The sequence below is a fragment of the Prunus avium genome, chromosome 1, assembly GCF_965620075.1.
Source record: "Prunus avium chromosome 1, drPruAviu1.hap1.1, whole genome shotgun sequence".
In the NCBI taxonomy this organism is placed as follows: Eukaryota; Viridiplantae; Streptophyta; class Magnoliopsida; order Rosales; family Rosaceae; genus Prunus; species Prunus avium.
Window position 1 is genome coordinate 36,437,977 of NC_142284.1, and position 21,095 is coordinate 36,459,071.

Here is a 21,095-nt window from a genome sequence, read left to right on the forward strand (position 1 = left end):
TATGTACCCACCATGATTTTCTCTTCAAAAAGAAGGAAAAGACTTATGAAAATTCTCTTTTCACCACAAAAAGCTCTGCTATAGATCACCAAATTTCCCAACTTTTTGGTTTTGGGAACTGGGTTTTTGCCCCAAAATTTCAAAAGAAGAGAAAGAATGAATCAATCCATTCTTTCTTGTAATTGTAACCATCTATATATTTGTAGCAATCTGTGTGGCTCTGTACAAAACTGGGTTGGTTTTTCTTGTGAAGAAATGGTGGAGGCGATTCGAAGATTGCTTCCATGTCTACCAATCTTTCAAAGTCCCAGAATTCAACGAAAGCATTCAAGAAAATCAGCTCTATGGCAAAGTCACCGACTATCTCAACTCTCTCACCTCCATTGAAGAATCAGATTTCACCAATCTTGTCACGGGCAAAAAACTCAATGAAATTGTACTCAAGCTCGACTGAAACCAGACCATCAAAGACGATTTCCTCGGTGCCAAGGTGCTATGGGAAACAGGGGGCAATACAGACAGTACGTGACAGGACCCGACCCAAATTCCACTTTGGAATTTGCGCCGGACCTTGTGCATGTCTGACACATGGCGGGTGCTGAGCACACTTGACCAAAATGCCCTTCTAATGAAAACCACAGTTTCTTTAGGGTTTGACTTTTTCCAAAAATTCGGCAGAGTCTCCCCTGTAAATTGGACTTTTCCCAAGATTTTTCAACATGTTAAAACACAATTAATAACCACAACTGGCAGCATGCACAAGTTAACCTTCAAGCATTTTACAAACTAGGCCTCTAGCCTTCAATAATTCAAAACAGAACCACCAGCGGCTCTTAAGTCAAATAATGAGATTTAACGACGCAAATAATGAACTCGAGTTCAATTATGCATGCCCACCATAATTATCATAAAATAACTTCTCAATTTCCATCGTACGATATTTAACAACCCAACACAATCACAAGTACTTTAAGCACTCGGCTCCCAAGTCATACAACAATCCAAAACTGTATTCAAAATTGTCTTGACCACAACCATACTTAACAACACTCACTTAGTCCGACGGGGAAAAAAATATTCATTAAATCAAGCCTTGTTTTCAAACGAGCTTTAAAACCACCGACACGATCGACACCGACTCATTCTAAAACCAAAAGAAGTAAGATTAGATCCAAATGACTAAATTAAAGTTCTGGAAATATCTTTAGTTTGCGGTTGCACGCGGGTGGGACCCCAGGCTACCTACGTACCCTTACTGAGAGATCAAGCCACACGTAGTTCTTCCTCTTTTAATATCTCACTTGTATATATTGTCAATTGTTATCTTATGTTGTGATGACAAATCAATCCTAGTTCTCATATTAGTGATATGCTCAATAACATTCACAAACTCTGAAGTAAAACTTTCCAACTTTCCCAATTCTCAAAACAGTTCATACTCAGAACATAAGTAAGCCACTCACTGAACTTCCTCTAATTCATAAATCAATTTATATATTACTAGTTTAGATTACATATATATATATATATATATATATATAAAGATTTATATTATTTCAGATAAGTAGGAAAACGAAAAAATTATTAAAATAGCATTGACCACGTGAAATCTTAATGTCAATATCAACAACTTAACTGGAACATATATTTTCCTCTTTTACTCGTAAAACAAACTCATCTACTCTCCACCTAGGTGTACCCCCATTCATATTCCATCAATTCCTTTAATATTCCATCAATTCTGATAATATTCCGTCAATTCCAAGTATCTTGTCTGTTACATCCTCGTAGGCTTCAGAAATACAAAGTCAATCAGAGTTGCATCCCTCGCAGGCCTCGGAAACACAAAGTCAACCCGAGCCGCATTCCTCGCAAGACTTAGGGGACCATTAGTTAGCCTGAGCCGCATTTCTCGCAGAACTCGGAAAACATGTAGTCAGCCCGAGAACGCATATTCTCACACCACACGGTTCAGACGTCCCTGAAACTTGTGGGGCAATGTCATAAATGACCAATATGTTTCAAAGGCAATTGGGGGGGGGGGGGGGGGGGGGGTACTCCTGAGGTGGGTTTGGAAACCATATTCTGAAACTTTATTTCACAAACCATACTTAAATTCTTTTCTCAACTTTCCAAAAATCAGTTCTCAACTACCTAGAAATTTTCACAACATACTGTTGAGAACTAGTGTCCATAATTCCGCATTTTCTCATAATGAGTATATATATATATATATATTAAATATAAATATGCACTTAGATATTTAATTAACTTATTATTCACGTTGAAATCTGATTAACAAACCATTCCAATATTATACTAATAATTTTAATAGTAATAGATAACTAAATAAATAACCACAACCCCTAGAGATTTCACCATTTCCAATAATGCATAAACTTAAAATATCGGAAACAACATTTAGGAATACTATTAAATACTATAATATAATCTCAAATATCAAAATAATAGAAATATTTACAATTAACAATCTATATATATATATAAAATATATACATATATATTTTCATTCCACATTCATATGAACCCATAATAGGTTTCATGGTAATTTAATGAATGAAAAGTAATAACCTTTAAAGAAAATCCAATAACGAATCAATTTCCAAAGAGCGGAAGGTTCTCAAGCTTTCTTCAAGCAATACATATCAAGGAGAAATTCGTTGATGGATTTCATAATACGATTTGAGAGGGCACTTTCCCATCAACGTCAAAAAGAGTTAGCTGCTGATCACGTAGATGCATTTGAAGTGGCTCAATGTATTCTACCAATGCCAATGAACAAACAAATGGCTACCTTGTACACAAGGGCAATGTTTCAAAAGTTTGAGAAAGAACTAATACAAAGTACAGCATGTTTCCTAGAGCTCAAAACAGAGGATGCTTCAAAAGTTGTCTTTAATGTGAGCGAAAGGAAAAATTGGCAAACAAGAGTGGCAGAAGTCGTATATGTCAAAGATTCTGACCACGCATCGTGTAGCTGCAAAAAATTTGAATTTGTTGGGATTATTTGCAAGCACATCCTAGCATTGTTCAGAAGGGACCAGATTGAATATATGCCCGATAAATATATTTTGAAAAGGTGGAAGAAAACTGCGAAAGCTGGATTGGTGTCAAATGCAAATGGCAACGAAATTAAAGACTCTGCAGATCCTGGTCTTTTAATAAAGCGGAGTACAATGTCCCGACTTACTTCAGATGTGGTTGAGGATGCATTAATGTGTGAAGAAGGATGTGAGCTAGTGTCAGAGACTCTAAAAAGTTTGCGGGTGAAGTTGAAGTTGTTGAAGGATGGACCAAGTAATAACGAAGTTGGAGGGTCTAGCTCTCAAACACAATATATGAAAGACCCTAAGAGAGTAAGGTGCAAAGGAAGGTGGAAACAAGTAACGGGAGCAAAGGAAAAGTCAATGAAGCGAGGGATTCGACACTGTCGGGAGTGTGGAGACATTGGTCATGATAGAAGACAATGCCCAAGAAATTTGAACACACCGTAAGATGTTAAAACTATTTATAATAACACCTAAAATTTGAATAGTTAAATTTTTTTATGTGCTTGTGTTTGGTGTTTATGCAGGACATCACCGTCAAACAATGAGGAATCAACTCCAATAGATCTCAGTGACCCATTATTCGACGAATTTTACAGGATGCACGGACCTACCGAATGATTTATGTTTGTATTATACAAAGGCTGGTTGTTATGAAGGCTAATGATCAGGTTAAGTTTTCTATATGCAGTTTATTTTATTTGTTTGTTCATGTCCACTGATAAGCTTTTACTTTGTCCACTGCTAATTGAAATGGAAATTTGGTTGGTTTACTTCTTGCATGAAATTTGGACACATGTTAATTTTACATGTCTTCTCCCTATTTGGAAATTTTCATAGACATTTGATAAAGTATCAAATTTTGAGTTTTGCGAAGAAGCAATGACTTTTACCATGTACAATGGGTAGTTTATGCTGAATTATGAAAGAGTGACACAGATTCATTGATTATATGACAGGGTAATGTAGCATTTCCAGCAGGGAGCTGTTGTTTCCATCAGCAGTAATGATTTCCAGCACGAATCATTTCTAGCAACACTAATCATTTACAGCAGCAACCAATTTTTCCTAATGTTATGTTCTAGTGCTTGACTGGTTATTAAGATCTGACCTTGACTATGAAGAAATATTGGTGCACGATTTTGTAAACATTCGTACCTGAAGGATACTTGAAATTTGCACTATGTTGGAACACAATGATTAGAAATCAGCGTGTAAAATACAAACTACAATACAACATCTTCTATGCATGATAAGTACATTGCAGCTAATCACATTTCGAATGCTTGGAGAATATTAAAGTGTACACCAACATTTCAACTACTCGTAATTTCGCACACACAAGAAAATTACATTGCAAAGCATTTTATGTGCTCCCTCTTAGCAATATCACGATCACCCCAACCAACTGAACAATGGTAGCCATATTCACTCGGTCGTATGGGTCAGTTTTTTCCGAGCAGCTTGCAAGTGCTTATGGTCACTCGTGTCCCCACTCATATAGACGAAATAAATATTCAGCAATATTTGTAATATTTTGTTATATAAATAACCCATAAATCATTCACCAAAGAATGTATAGCACATTGGCATGTAAAGTGAATAAGGAGAGTGTTACTTATGACTGACGTGTCAATTTTTTGAAAAAAGTACGCCATCTGTTTAATGTGAAGGGACATGATAATGCGACTTTACTGATTCCCAACGCGTGGTGATATTGACAACTTATTGAATAATATTTCAGTTTTTGCAAAATACAATTTTAGACACAAGGAATTGCAATACATAGTCCCAATAATTATATATGAAGCAAATGAAAGTAATACTTGTGTTATTATAAATTAGATAATGAACATTAAGGAAATATACTTCTAATTTGTCCCAGTTATATGTTGTTGTTTGTACTGTTTCATGTCACACTTTTTCTATCTTTCTTTATATTATATGTTTAGGGAATCCCTCAAAGCAACATATACTGTGAAAAATAAAATATTGTGTGAAGTTCTAATCACTCATATAGACTAGGACAAATATTCAGTACTATTTCAAAATTGCTTGACTGGTGTCAGGCCATCGAACGATGTGATTTGACATGATAGAGATATTTACTACGAACCCAAGACGGAGCCATATTGACAACTTATTGAATAGCGTTGACGTGTTCAAAGATCTAGATGCACGCACCCATGATGGCTTCAGAGCATTGTCCAATTATTATATATGTGGATTATTATAACAAAACAGATACGTTTACAGCCTTTTATATGAAAGGAAACTAATTATTGTATTATTAAAACTTAGATAATTAATATTAGGGAAATATACTTGTGATGTTGGTTGTTGCAAAATATATAGCTAGGGTTAAGAGGAAAGTGAGTTATCTAAAGGCATTCAAATTTTTTCTTTATGAAATTGATGATTTCTAGCTTCCCCTAGTTGTATAACGTCACAAGGAGGCCGGAGTAATTTTCGGGGCATTTTTCCAATTTTCCTACAATTTATTTAACTTTTTTCAAGATTTTTGCACTAAAAAAAGCCAAAATAATCGCAAGATGACACCTGGCGCGATCTGAGCGCATCACCTTTCACCACTTGCACAAGTGTACGTCAATACACATGGCCACATCCTTGGTTTTTACCCTAAATTCTTATTTTATTGTTTTTTCTTATGAAATTCATAACTAAATACACAAAAATGATAAAAATGTTCCGAAAATTGATACGAACTCATTGACACTTCATCTTCCTTACTGAATTCCCTGTTTCATGGTTATTCATTTTAAAAGACAATTTCGAGCATTCACGGGAGATGCTTGTTGATGTAGGTTATCTAGGTTAAAGTTAACAACATATATAGCTAGGGTTAAGAGGAAAGTGAGTTATCTAAAGGCATTCAAATTTTTTCTTTATGAAATTGATGATTTCTAGCTTCCCCCAGTTGTATAACGTCACAAGGAGGCCGGAGTAATTTTCGGGGCATTTTTCCAATTTTCCTACAATTTATTTAACTTTTTTCAAGATTTTTGCACTAAAAAAAGCCAAAATAATCATAAGCTGACACCTGGCGCGATCTGAGTGCATCACCTTTCACCACTTGCACAAGTGTACGTCAATACACATGGCCACATCCTTGGTTTTTACCCTAAATTCTTATTTTATTGTTTTTTCTTATGAAATTCATAACTAAATACACAAAAATGATAAAAATGTTCCGAAAATTGATATGAACTCATTGACACTTCATCTTCCTTACTGAATTCCCCGTTTCATGGTTATTCATTTTAAAAGACAATTTCGAGCATTCACGGGAGATGCTTGTTGATGTAGGTTATCTAGGTTAAAGTTAACAACATATATAGCTAGGGTTAAGAGGAAAGTGAGTTATCTAAAGGCATTCAAATTTTTTCTTTATGAAATTGATGATTTCTAGCTTCCCCCAGTTGTATAACATCACAAGGAGGCCGGAGTAATTTTCGGGGCATTTTTCCAATTTTCCTACAATTTATTTAACTTTTTTCAAGATTTTTGCACTAAAAAAAGCCAAAATAATCGGAAGTTGACACCTGGCACGATCTGAGCGCATCACCTTTCACCACTTGCACAAGTGTACGTCAATACACATGGCCACATCCTTGGTTTTTACCCTAAATTCTTATTTTATTATTTTTTCTTATGAAATTCATAACTAAATACACAAAAATGATAAAAATGTTTCGAAAATTGATACGAACTCATTGACACTTCATCTTCCTTACTGAATTCCCTGTTTCATGGTTACGCTATATTAGTATTTTATTATTATTTACCCTACATTATTATTATATTACTTTTTAGCCTCTACATTTGTTAATTATATTTACTCGAAATTATTATTTTTATTGTTATTTTGAGTGAGAATAGACCATTTCTGGTGTTAATCAGTTTCTCTCTTCTTCAATTTGTTAATTTTTTTTTCCTTTATTAGAGTGAAGGGATGTTTTGAAAAATAAAAAGAACAAATTACATTCCAAGTATTGTATAACATCAGAAAAAAGTCCATGAATAACCCATTATTTGTATAGCTTAATTTACTGCATCCAAACATTTCATTCATTCATACAAAATTGACGAATTACTGACGACTGACATAATGGTCCCATAAGATAGTTTTACATTGCAAAGCATATTATTTGGTCCCTGTTAGCAATACCACGATCACCCCAACCAACTGAACAGCCGTAGCCGCAATTAGTCTGTCGTATTGGTCGGCTTCTTCCGAGCAGCTTTGACGTGCTTATGCTCACTCATGTCACCACCATCGTCTAGTATCTCTCTCACAGCATCAGGGGATACATAGTCCCAATTATAACTTGTATGAGTAGTTGCCGCAAATGCTCGGAAATTTTCGAATCCTTCGTTTAATGCCATCTCCAATTCACTATGGTGCTCTTCGCATCGCATATGGTCCATCAAACAACCTTTAATTTCATAATTCATTACTGTATCCAACTCCTCTGCTTTCAACTTCCTTGTATGACTCAACTTCAAGTACTTGTTCTTTTGGGAGAACGCTTTGTTAACTCTAATGTTAAGATCAGCCAGAATGGCCTCGTCTTCAACACATTTCTCGTGCCACGAATTGATCAGTCTGGAATTATAATCTAGCTTGCTACTGACTGCATGTATTGCCTCTAATGGATCATCGGAGTCCCCCTCACTCCCAAATGATGTTGAAAATGGAAGGGGTCGGCGAGTACAACGTGGAAATGGAGCCTGCAACTCCAATTTTTCATATTCGACTGTGTTGTTAGCGCCTGAAGAGGATGACATGCTTGAATAATCCTATTTGTTTTTAGAGGATGAGGATTGCATATGCAATTTCGTTTGAGGAAGGGGACATAGCTTTATAGACCAACATACTAAAGCTTGCGTGTAGTCAACATATGTACTTTATTTCAATTTTTAAAAAGAGGTGTCAGGTTTTGCTTTTCAAGCATGTCAACCTCATTACACCACTGTTAGTGGTTGAAAGAAACTCAATGGAAGTGACATCTAGTTAGTGAACCCAACCACAGTGGTTAGGATTAAACTTAGATTGTATCAGACAAAAAATTAATTTATACATTGTCAACCAAATATTTTTTGGCGGGAACCTTTTTATTTGTATTACTATCACATCCTTCATAGAAACTCTCCCTCCACGAAAAACTGACTCCTCCACCGAATCTCTCTCCATCGACTGAAACTCTCTCCTCCACAGAAACTCTCTCCCTCCATAGAATGGATTTATTAACCAAGTTTGATGTAAGCATAATAAACACCCCTCCAAACAAAGACCGCCTTCGACACGCAAGTGAGTCACCAGATAAGCAGTGTCACATTCCTAGACAGAATGACCATTTTGTTGGAAGTTTTGAGTCTGAAAGGGTTTTTGGATTCTGGAAGGAGAGGCATCTTCAACTTGGTGATGAAATCCAAAGGGCAAGGGCACGTTTGGAATTTGTTGAAGGCCAAATTGAAGATGACAAAAGGCAGGCCAATCTGGATAGGGCGAAGTTGCAGCGCATGAAGCGTAGACACAAACGACTTCGGAGTGTAGCTGTTCAAAAATACAAGAACTCATCTAATGCAGTGGAGTCAAAGAAGCGTGTGATGCAAGCTGGATTCGACTACTTCCGGTCCTATGCAAAACTCGTCGTACCCGGGTTTGATTGGTCATCTATTACCTTTTCCGACGTTAACAAATATACTCACAAAGGGAAGTAACCATTTTGGTTATCGTGTTTGAGCAGAGGCAAATCAGTGGAATTGGAATTTTCGTTCAACTCTGCTTCAAACCTATTTTGATGCTTACTATTATGGAAGATTTCAACCTTCATATTTTGGTGTCTTTAATGATGAGAACACGTGATGCAACGTGGCCATCTACTTCAGTCATATGTTGCTGCCATGTCCATTTTTGTGTGATCACGTATCAGATTTGGACATGGTTGCATCATATGCAATGTTGCCTTTATTTATTATATGTTAGGGCAAGGTTTATGGAAAAGCATTTGTGAGTGCGTTTGTGACAAGGTTATGTTATTATTTTTTTGTACTGGTTCATCTCCTACTATTGTTTTCTTCCTTTATATTATATGTTTGGGGAATCCCTCAAAGTTAACATATACTGTGAAAAAAATGCAGAGTGAATATATAATCACTTATATAGACTAGGACAAATATTCACTAATATTTTAAAATTGCTTGAGTGGTGTGAGGTTTTTCAAAAAAGTATGGCATTATTTTATGTGATTGGACATGATGGATATTTTGTACTGATTCCCGATGGACTACTTATTGAATACCTGTGACGGTTCATAACTCTAGACGCAGTTGCATATGGACTACTTATTGAATACCTCTGACGTGTTCAAAGCTCTAGGCGCAGTTGCAATGATGGCTTCAAAGCAGTGTGCAATTATTATATATGTACATTATTATAACAAAACAAAAACAGATTATGTTACGTCCTTATATTTGAAAGGAAACTATTTATTGTCTTATTACAAATTATATAACGAATATTAAGGAAATATACTTGTTAAAGTGAACAAACATATATACTTAGGGTTAAGAGGAAAGTCAGTTCTTTGAAACAATTTGGATTTTTTCATTGCGAAATGGATGCTTTATAGGTTCCTCTAGTTTTATAACGTCACAAGGAGGCCGGAGTAATTTTCGGGGCATTTTTACGATTTTCCGACTATTTATTACAATTTGTTCAAGTTGTTTGCACTAAAAAACCCCAAATAATCGCAAGTTGACATATGGTGCGATCTCAGTGCATACCTTTCACCACTTGCACAAGTGTACGTCAGTTGCAACCAAACATTCTTGCTTTTTACCCTAAATTCTTATTTTATTGTTTTGCCTTACAAAATTCATAACTAAAAACACAAAAATGATAAAAAAAAACTTCCGAAAATTGCTACGAATTCATTGAGGCTTCATCTTTCTAACTGAATCCCCCGTTTCGTGGTGACGCTAAATTATTAGGATATTGTTCTTTACCCTAAATTATTATTATATGACTTTTTACCTTCTATATTTATTAATTTTATTGACCCTAAATTTTTTTTTTTGTAATTTTGTTATGCGAAAAGACCATTTCAGGTGCCAATTAGTTTCTCTCTTCTTCAATTTCTTAACTTCTAATTTTTATTAGGGTTAAGGGATGTTTTGAAAAAGTAAATGAAAAAAATACATGTCAACCATTGTATGGCATCAGAAAAAAATTAGTTTAGGATATGATAAGTGGGAAAATGTCTTTTCCAAGCACTGGTGAACAAACAGCTCACTCCATGCACGCCTTTTCGTTTACCAAATATTAAGATTGTAGTTGGGCAAAATATCTATGTCAGTAAAATGTCATATTACCCATCTCTGATGTCAGTAAGCATTCAAGTATACAAATATATATACGTAGATTTATATATAAAACGGTTTATGACTGCACAAACACCAGACAAAATACATTAAAACCCAACATTTGGCCAACGTAGCCAGCCAACGTAGAACTGAAGAGAAGCAAGTCCAGAAAGCATAAAAACCTTAAAAACATACTACAAGTAATTATAAGGGTATGGATTCCTTGGCACAACATACACACGCATTACCTTGAACCAAAAAACACTCTCACGGTGCCATTTGCATCGATTGCAACAAGTCCAGAACGAAGGATTTATCTTTGCTTCAGTAGGCCAGCCTTCAATAACAAAACACCATTCGTTGTTGTTACAAGCGCTGCAATGATTGAACTTAATGTTCCCATAGTAAAACATATCTACGATATGTCTTGCAACATTCCAAACTCGGCTTAATCTTCGTCTCAAAGCATCCCTGGTTCCTTTCATATCAATGTTGTTACGTTGATTCAAAGAACACAAAAATTCTAATGCATCCTCTTTTGACTGACCAATTCCAGACATGCCAAGAAGTCCAACTATATATGCCGCTTCCATATGGCCTGCCGTGGCTGCGATGCGCATCCCATACAACGCTTCCACGTTACCATGCATGAAAAACACTTCGAACGCCTCTCTAAATATCGACTCAGGGTTCTCGCAAGCTCTGCATTGTTGCAAGAAAAGCTGGACCGCAGGATTAGCATGGTACCAGCTAGGATGATCTGGGTACTTAGCCATTGAAATGGTGTTCCACACTTGTGGAGTGTTTGCCAACGTCCGGAATAATGGGCACACAGATGCCATACGGAAGAGATCTTCTGAAGATTGGGTTGCCACGTATAACATCACTTTAAACCAAGCCAACTCCAGGATGAAGGCTTGGGGCATCTCCAAATGGATATGCTTCCTTCTCTTTCCTCCGACTGTAGTGAAATATTTGGAATTCATGTGTTTCTATTTTTTTGGAATGGAACGATTTGAGGAGTGGAAGAGGGGAGAAATGAGAATAGATGGGGTTTTGGTTCTGTTATAGGGTGTGTTTGTTGTACCGTTTGGAAAATGTGTTTCCACTTGAGGTTTTTCTCACTTGACCCTTTTTAAAGAAACTGAACCAACACCCTAAAACTAGAGAAAAACAGAAGAGAAGGAAAATGTCATCGAAATGCAAAGTCAGACAGTCAAAAAGTAAATTAAGAACCTATATGCATAGCCATTTTTAGGATTTTCCCGCCCTTTTTATGTCAATGAAACAAATGTGACGGATTACTGACTAGTCACAGAACATCCCATCACATAACTTTTCATTTTCCCACACCGAAATATAGTAGTAATGTTATTAAAATGTGATGGATGTTTATCCAACTAGTTGGTTTAATGAAATATAATGAAAATAATATAGGGTTTAGGGCAGTTTTCCCTCAATTTTCATATTGGGTTTTGGTAGTTAAATATTATATTGGTTTATGGGGTAAACGGTGCCCCATATCTGACGGTACATGTGTCGAAAGCATGCCCAACCCACCCACAGACAGAAAAGAGGATATAATCGCATTTGGGCAGAGATGAGAGAGCTCTGAGTCCGAAGAGGTTTGAGTGAGAAGATCTGAGTGAGAAGGTATGAGTCCGAAGAGGTTTCAGTGAGAAGATCTGAGTGAGAAAAGGTACAAGTGAGAAGATTCAACATGTCTTCGTCTTCATCTCCCGCTCAAACAAAGAGGTGTCCGTACTGTGGAGCTGCAATGGTGCTTCGGGTTTCAAAATCAGAAAAAAATCGAGGGAAGCCATTTTGGAAGTGCATAACCTCCTATGTAAGTTTTCATTTCCAGAATATGTATGTGGGTGAAAAAAACCTTGGTCTAACTCTGACACAATTATTTTGCATATATGATGCCTGCAATTAGGGAGCCACCAGTTGCAATGGATTTGAATGGGTTGATGTAACTTCCGCTCAAGCAGAACAGCCTGATGACAAGTATGATGCTACGGTGCTGAATATGCTGAAGTCCATTAAGGATTTGGTATTAGTTTTATTACTTTTATCAATTTTAATATTATTTGTTCTTTTAATGACCAATTAAGTGCACAGTTTCAAGGATTGTAAAAGTTCTCCCCAAAAAGACATGTTGCACGCACCACCAATGAGTTTTCAAACCCATTTTGTAATATTTGTTCTTGAAATAGGTGGATTGGCATTGAGTTTAAATTATTGTTCTTGAAATAGGTAGATTGTTTATTGGCGTATACTAAAGGTTTATTGATTGTTTACTGCATGTATATCGCATGTTATATCGCGGATATTGGATGTTTATTGAAGGTTTATTGATTGTTTACTGTATGTATATCGCATGTTATTGCTCGGATATTGGATGTATATTGAAGGTTTATTGATTGTTTACTGCATGTGTATCGCATGTTATTTATCGGATATTGGATGTTTATTGAAGGTTTATTGATTGTGTACTGCATGTGTATCGCATGTTATTTATCGGATATTGGATGTTTATTGAAGGTTTATTGATTGTTTACTGCATCTATATCGCATGTTATTTATCGGATATTGGATGTTTATTGAAGGTTTATTGATTGTTTACTGCATGTATTTCGCATGTTATTGTCCGATATTGAATGTTTATTGAAGGTTTATTGATTGTTTATTAGTAGGAAGAACAACTATTCAGTAGAATTTCCTAATCGATACGACTCCCTTATGGATGGTGAAATTAGGGGCTGATGTATATTGCATGTCTATTGCGTATAGATTGCATGTGTATTGCGTGTATATTGCTTGTCTGTTGCCTGTGTATTGTTGTTTATTTCCTTCGTAAGCAATAAACAATCAATACACACGCAATAAATGTACGCTATGCACGCAATAGACAAGCAATATAGACGCAATAGACAAGCAATATAGATGCACCAATATACATTACTTTTATGCTACTGAGCTGCCCAAGACCAATAAAATAAAGAAAATCAACGAATTTATTAACCGATTATAAAGGAAAGAGGGATTCAAACCCGATGGGCGGTACGGAACCAATAGGAAGTTTTTATAGCATTGCAGATGGGAAATGTTTATTGAAGTTTTATTGAGGTTTATTGACGGTTTACTGAATGTTTACTGAAGGTTTACTGCATGTATATCGCATGTGTTTCTATAAAGAGGGCATGGTTGAATAAAACATTGGAGGCGAGGGCATAGCCGCCTATTTCCCTTACAGAATTACAATCAATACACACGCAACCCATTGCGATTAAGTTAAGGCATGGTGAACGGCTTAAAGATTGGGATCTGATATTTGGAATGGTGGCTTGGATAAATCATGACATATTACTTTGCAATAATGTAATACACTTTAAAAAGCCATCAGTCATTGTTCACATATGCAGTCTTCCAATCCCAATTCAATGCAGTTTGGTTAAGGTTATGTAAATGTCGTGAAGGAGTTAGGGCAATATTACAGAGATGTTTGTTTCATTAAATCCAAAAAAACTTTACACTCCAGATGCACATTCTATGTATGGGAATGGCATGTGCCTAACTTCAAAAACGCATATGCCTATCCATTTACATTTGCCCACGTGCACTAGATTTACAGATCCATTTACTTTTCTCCTCACTAAGCCTCTGCATCTCCATTTCAGATTCTTCATTTTTCTGTCTATGCTCTGCATCCAGCTACTATATACATTTAGCATAATATGAGAATAAACGTAGCGTAGTATCACACTAATCAAAATGAAAGCATGCATCCGCTATAATAATATTTTGGTTCTAATTGTTGTCCAATAACTTAAACTTAAAATTATGTACAAAAATACACTAAGATTGAGAAAGACGAAGAAGAATTGAGGAGCAGAGGTAGAATTCGAAAAGGAGCCGTGGATCTGTATTGTGTATTTACATGACTTTCAAATTGGAGATTTCCAAAACCAATTTAATCATCACGTACCTGAACCCATTTCAACCACTATCATGGCATGTAAGCATCTCCCCGTAATATCTCTGCACCCAACTTCAACCGGAAAAAGGGCATGTTCTGCGCGGTGCAAGTAGTTAACGGAATCTCAGCGCTCGAAAGCTCAATGTACTTCAACACAAACATGCCACAATCGCCTCTGAAGCAAATCAAGAACTCGATCAATTCAAGTAATGACATTGTAACGTAATTGACAATTTCAAGTAATAAAATTAAAGAAAAAGTTGTGCTCATTGATTAGATTGTTGTGGAACATCCACACGTTCTATTGGCCATGGACACCACCAATCTCTGCTGCAGTCGTTTGCGTAAACACCTTCTTCATAAAAGTCGATGGAGTTGAGAAGATTTGGAATCGTAATTGAAAGCAGGGCGAGTTCTTCCTTTAACATCTCATCTGGAATAAGTGAAACCATTGAATCGTACACTTTGATTTCACACTTAACCAGATCAATCATTAGAGCCACCCAATGCTTATGCTTCGTCAACATACAAGGGGCATACACCTTATACACGTTCTGCCAATCCGCCCCACACGCCGGAACCTTGCCATTTACAACGTTCACTAAACTGTTTCTAATTTTCCACCCAGCCTGCTCTTTTTTTCTATTATTATCCACAAAGCAAGTATGGATGTGATTCTGTGAAATAGAAAACAATCAATGGTTAAACACCTCCACAAAGCAAGTATGGATAATTTGTAATTATTAACTGCACTTGGTCAAGCCCTATGACATACCATGAAAAATACATCGGTCGTTGTCCAGTTTGATATTTCTACAACCTCCAAATCTTTTTGTCGCTTCCGGATGAGATACAACCCCAAATCAATGTGCTGCACATGTTTTTCTGGTCAATCTCATAATCTATGTACATTAAAACAAATGCATAATCAATTAAACTTACATCTCCTGTCAGCCAACCGTCAGCTTTTACGAGGGAAGCGAAGAATTCAATCTCAGCTTCCACGTGGCCAAATTGCATCACTAAACTGTGAATATAACAAAGTTTTAGATCATAACAATTTAAAAATATATACACTAATGCCTTCTATCTCAAAAAACAAGGGACTTACTTTGGGTTATGGCGCCATTCCCAACAAAGTTTCAGCAATTTCACCATATCATCATGCGGAATCGCCTTCATTGGGTCTAACATCCGAAGTCGGGTTGTCTCTGGCACAGTTTTTTTCACCAATTCACTAGCTTCAATGATCTTCCACATAGGAATAATCCTCTTTCTCTTTCGTAATTGGACCCCTTGTTCCACAGCTTTACCTTTATCATTCAACCAAACGTTCAACTCAGATAGCACAGCTGTAGGTTGATCCAAATCAATATCCCCAAGAGTCAACTCAACAGTTGTCCCCGCCGTGCTCTCACCAATGTCATCACAAACCAAAACAACTTCATCATCCGCTTCCTCACATTCCTTTATTTGCACTTCCTTTTCCTCACTTTTTTTTCTTTTCACTTCCTTGCCCTCCCTTCTTTTTCTTTGCGGATCCTCTCCATCACTACTTTTTCTTTGCAGTTCCCCTCCGTCACTGCTTTTTCTTTGCAGTTCCTCTCCCTCACTGTTTTTTCTTTTCACTTCCTCTCCCTCACAGCTCTTTCTTTGCAGTTCCTCTCCCTCATTGCTTTTTCTTTTCACTTCCTCTCCCTCACTGCTCTTTCTTTGCTCTTTCTTTGCAGTTCCTCTCCCTCATTGCTTTTTCTTTTCACTTCCTCTCCCTCACTGCTCTTTCTTTGCGCTTCCTCTCCCTTGCTGCTTTTTATTTTCACTTGCTCTCCCTCTCTTCTTTTCCTTTGCGCTTCCTCTACCTCAGTTGGTTTTCTTTGCACTTCACCCCCTTCAATCCCATCCTCATCCTTTTCCTCTCCCTCATATCTGTTACTTGGCCCTTCATCCCATTCACTATCATCCATTTCGTCAGATCCCTTAAATAGATGTGAGATGGCACAACGATTCGTCCTCTCTTTCAGTAAAGCTAGGTCCCTCCTTACTTCCTGCTCAAACTGAGGACCTAAACAGTGGTCCAAAAGTTTTTCCATCCGTATGACCTTTAACTCAAGGACGTCATTTTCCCGCTTTACTTGAAACAACTCGGACCTCAACAAGCTTACCAGCCTGTTCAACTCATCAAGATCAGCACATGAAGAAGGAATTGACTCTGCCGAGACAACAGCAGGGCGATCCTGTGGCCAACTCCAATATGATTGTCTCATTTCCTCTTCACTCGGACGTAGCGCCCGCAACTGAACTGACTGTTTCAGAATACAGACAATATTCATATTCAATCATTCTACTTAATAATTTCATTGAATCTTATAAACAGTTTCAAGGGCTGCAAACCAAACCTCTTTGCTCTGGAAAAAATAATTGTTCAACTTCCTCATCTCGGGCATAGACGTAGTCGTTCTCCATCGCAAAATACGCGGGACAGCTGTTGGATCAACAACCTTGCAGTAATTCAGGTCCACCATTCTAGGAATTAATTCATATACCCAAATCTACACAATTCACAGGACAAAAGTCATTATTTAAGTTTTAAAGTTCACAAAGCATAACTGACATGAACATTATTACCATGTACCTGGAAAGCATACGTGAAACCTTAAAAACTCCACCCACCCCTTTGCACTTCACCATGCTTATGCTTCTTGCCCTTCTCATTTTTCCGGCTTGTTCCCGTTACCTTACTTTTCCCCTTCTCTCTTTGTTCGGTTCATTTTTACACATGATTTTTCATGTTATTCACCCACTATTTTGAGTTAGTTCTTGACATTTTATAGCTTTTTACTTCCTTTTTGTGTTTTCTTAGATTTTACCTTGGTTGGGATGAAAATGAGCTAAAAGTGCATTATTAGTTATAAATTCTGTTTTTGTTCATTTTCGTAGGTCAACTTCTTGGCCTGGGATCAACATGCTCTGGTGCTTGGATGAGGTCGTGATCTTCATGAGACTTGTTCCAATGGATGTTAACTACAACATATCCAAATTTGAGCTCCATTGGACAAGTATTGCCTATCCAACCAATCCAGCATGTTACCACAGCTCTGGAAATCCGGATTTGGCCAGCTTTTACCTCCTTTGTGTCATCTTAATTTCTTGTTACCATAACTCTTGGTAACAAGAAGTTACCTTAGCTTTGAGATATTTTCTGAAGCAATTGGCATCTTATTGAGGACAAAGCTTCATCATGGCAAGGGGACAATGGGCTAAGGCTTTATCAAAGGTGGTAGTTTAATATTAAAAGGTAAAAGCTGGAAAGGAGGAGAGAGGGAAGGAAAGGAATTGCAATCTGAAGTTGGGGGAGCCTTTTGAACGTGGGAAAGGAAGTCATTGAAGAGATTACACAGAGGAGAGCAGATTTTGGAGAGCTTGGAGCTTGGAGAAAGCCAAGGTGCAGCCAAGCTAAGTGGAGAAGAAAGCTTCCACCATTGATGACCTTGAAGCTTTCATCATCTTCTCAAAATCTGTAAACTCTTTCTAATTTTATTTTGAATTTGTATTTGGAATGAGTATGAGCAACTAAACTCCATAGCTAGGGCTTAGGTTGAAGCCCTAAACATGATTACCTTATTGTTTTGATGCTTGAGTGTATGAATTTCTAGATATTGTTGATGAATTCCAATTCACCAAATTAATCTATCCTTGATGTGTGTTTTTCCTTGGTTGGCCATCTTTGAAAGCATGCTTCTTGAGATTGTTGGGTTTATGTGTATCTTCATGTTATCCTAAGCAATAAATGGATGAAGTAAGAATCATCCATGTGAATTGGTTTCTTGAATACCTAATGTAAACACCATGCTATTAGGGTTCTTGTGATGTTCATATTCTCTTTGAACTTAATGGGTTTTTCTTGTAATTGAATCAAAGTACTAAGCACACCTAGATTCGATTATAGGGAAGGCACAAGTATTGTAGCACTCGTACTGCACTTTACGTACATTAGAGAGAATCAATGCGTCTTGAGCCACTCGTACTGGTCTTGATTGCGAACATCTTCATCAACACGTTTAGAGTTCATCACTTGAGTATTCATGAACATTGGTAGAATTGTTTAGGGTGGATTCCGAAACCCTAGTGTTTGTTACATCTTGATTCCACTCTTTGATAATTCATCTCTGCCTTTCTTATTCAATTTTAAAGTCCATTTACTTTCATGCAATAGAAATAGGTCACTTCAAACAAATCAAAACCCCCCCCCCCCAAATGTGTGTGTGAGTTGCGTGTTTGACACGTTATGTGTCTTTGTTACTAAATTTTATCTATTTCCGTAATTGTTTTGGACTTTTGGTCCGCGTTGTGTTCTTGCATTTTCTGTGCTGAATCCAACCGTATAAAGAACGTGAATTTTGGACGTACGGTTGGAAAGTTATAGGCAAAACATTGGACAGAGGTCGAAACTGAAAAACAGAGAATTCGACTCTGCCCAAAAAAGACCGGTCGCTTTTACCTGACGACCGGTCGCTTTTCACGTCAAAACAGAGAATTTCGACTCTGCCCAAAAACGACCGGTCGCTTTTACCTGACGACCGGTCGCTTTTCACGTCAAAATTTGAGTTTCGACTCTGCCCAAAAACGACCGGTCGCTTTTACCTAACGACCGGTCGATAGACCAAAAACGACCGGTCGCTCTTACCTCACGACCGGTCGCTGGTCACTGTTCACAGCACATTTCCTTTTTTTTTTGTGTGTTTTGTTTGTTTCTTTTACATTTCTTTACTTTCTTTTTAGTTTTAAATTTGCATTTTTTGCATTGTGGTGTGTTAGTTGAGTGTTCTCTTTGTACTCGAATTAGAACTTATAGGCAACCGACAAGTTCTTCGTGGGATCGACCCCGTACTTACATAATCTATACTTCGATAGATTCGTGCACTTGCGGGTATTTTTAATTGGTTGTTTGCACATTAAATTGTGTCCTTTTAGGAATGCAACAATTTTTGGCGCCGTTGCCGGGGAACTGGCACGGTTGCTTATTTGTTTTGTTTGAGTATATTTAGAGTACTTAATTTTATTTTCATTTTTTCTTTGTTTGTCGTTTCATTTTATTTGAGTTTGTTTTTGTTTCTTCTTATTGCAGGAACACTCTGTTTATGTCCCTTTTGAATTTGGATATTTCATTAGATTGCACAATAGAAGATATCCAAGCTCAAGCTTTGAGAGAAAGGAACATCCAACTAGCTGTGTCTACTCCATTGCCTTTGTCATTCTCACCGTTTTCATCATCACCAAGCTCACCAAAAGTCGAGTCACCTCCACCGTCACCAATGGCAGCCGCAGCTGGAATTGTGGAACTTACTATGCAAGAATACTCTTCTCCGCCAACAACTGGACAACCATCTTGCATAGTATATCCCACATCCACTTTGGAAAACTTTGAGTTGAGATCGGGCATGATACACATATTGCCTAAGTTCTTGGGAAATCCTGGAGAAAATCCTAATGCACATATCCTAGACTTTGAGGAAGTGTGTTCCACAATAAAGATCGAAGGCATGAGTAGTGATGAGATAAGAATGAGACTTTTCTCATTTAGTTTGAAGGATACAGCAAAGGAATGGCTTCACTATCTACCTCCAAATTCCATCACAACATGGACAGATCTTGCTTCAAAGTTCTTGCAACATTTTTTCCCAGCACAAAGGACAAATGAACTCCGAAGTCAGATTACTGGAATTCTGCAAAGGCCGGGAGAAAGCTTCCAGGATTATTGGGACCGTTTCAAGAAACTTCTAATCATTTGTCCGCATCATAATGTACAAGCTTGGCTTCTAATGCAGCACTTCTATGAAGGACTTTTTGAAGCGGATCAAAATAATGTGAATGCAGCTGCCGGAGGAACTATAATGACCAAGACTCCAACACAAGTGCGAGAAATATTTGATCTTATTGCTGCAAATGCTCGCCAATATAATTCAAGGCAAAAACCAGTCAGAAAAGGGGAATCCTATGATGTAAGTACCCTTTCTAGTATGGAAGCTCAGATTGCAAACCTAACCAACATGGTGAAGAAATTGGCACCGGGATCATCCAAAGTTTGTGCATTTTGCTCCACAATTGGTCATGACACTGAGGATTGTCCCTTGGCACATGAGGAAGCAAATGCAGTGGGCTCATTTCAGAGAAATCAGTGGCCTAAGAATGATCCTTTCTCACAAACATACAATCCGGGGTGGAGAAATCATCCAAATTTCAGGTGGAGTGACAATTCGAATGTTCAACAAGGGCCAACTCAACCACCTCAAGGGCCAACTCAACCACCTCAAGGCCAACAACATACTCGCCCACCTCATGGTCAAATGCACTACTACAATCCACCACAACCACCACCTCAACCACAATCTACAGGAAAATCTTTGGAAGAACTTGTTGCTTCCATGGCTAGAAACACAGATAGTTTCATCACTGAGACAAAAAGCTACATGCAGAGGAATGACACCCACATGCAGAAAACGGATAAGGCCATTGCCAATCTAGAAACTCAAGTGGGACAAATTGCTACAGCTTTGAGTCAAAGGGAACCTGGTATGATGCCTAGCCAACCAGTGATTAATCCAACTGGGCGGGAGCATGTTCAAGCAGTTACCTTGAGAACTGGTAAGGTAATTGGT

At 37.4% G+C, this 21,095-nt stretch overlaps 1 long non-coding RNA gene and 1 other non-coding gene across 2 annotated transcripts; both read right to left on the reverse strand.

The window, feature by feature from the left end:
- Positions 1–16,423: 16,423 nt before the first annotated feature.
- On the reverse strand, positions 16,424–17,163 carry LOC148297749 (uncharacterized). The gene is made up of 3 exons (XR_015833369.1): positions 17,072–17,163; positions 16,836–16,988; positions 16,424–16,742 (listed from the first exon to the last, which is right to left on the reverse strand). It is a non-coding gene; the product is annotated as an uncharacterized LOC148297749 (long non-coding RNA).
- Positions 17,164–20,135: 2,972 nt separating this feature from the next.
- On the reverse strand, positions 20,136–20,242 carry LOC148297750 (small nucleolar RNA R71). Its single transcript, XR_015833302.1, has one exon. It is a non-coding gene; the product is annotated as a small nucleolar RNA R71 (small nucleolar RNA).
- Positions 20,243–21,095: the final 853 nt, after the last annotated feature.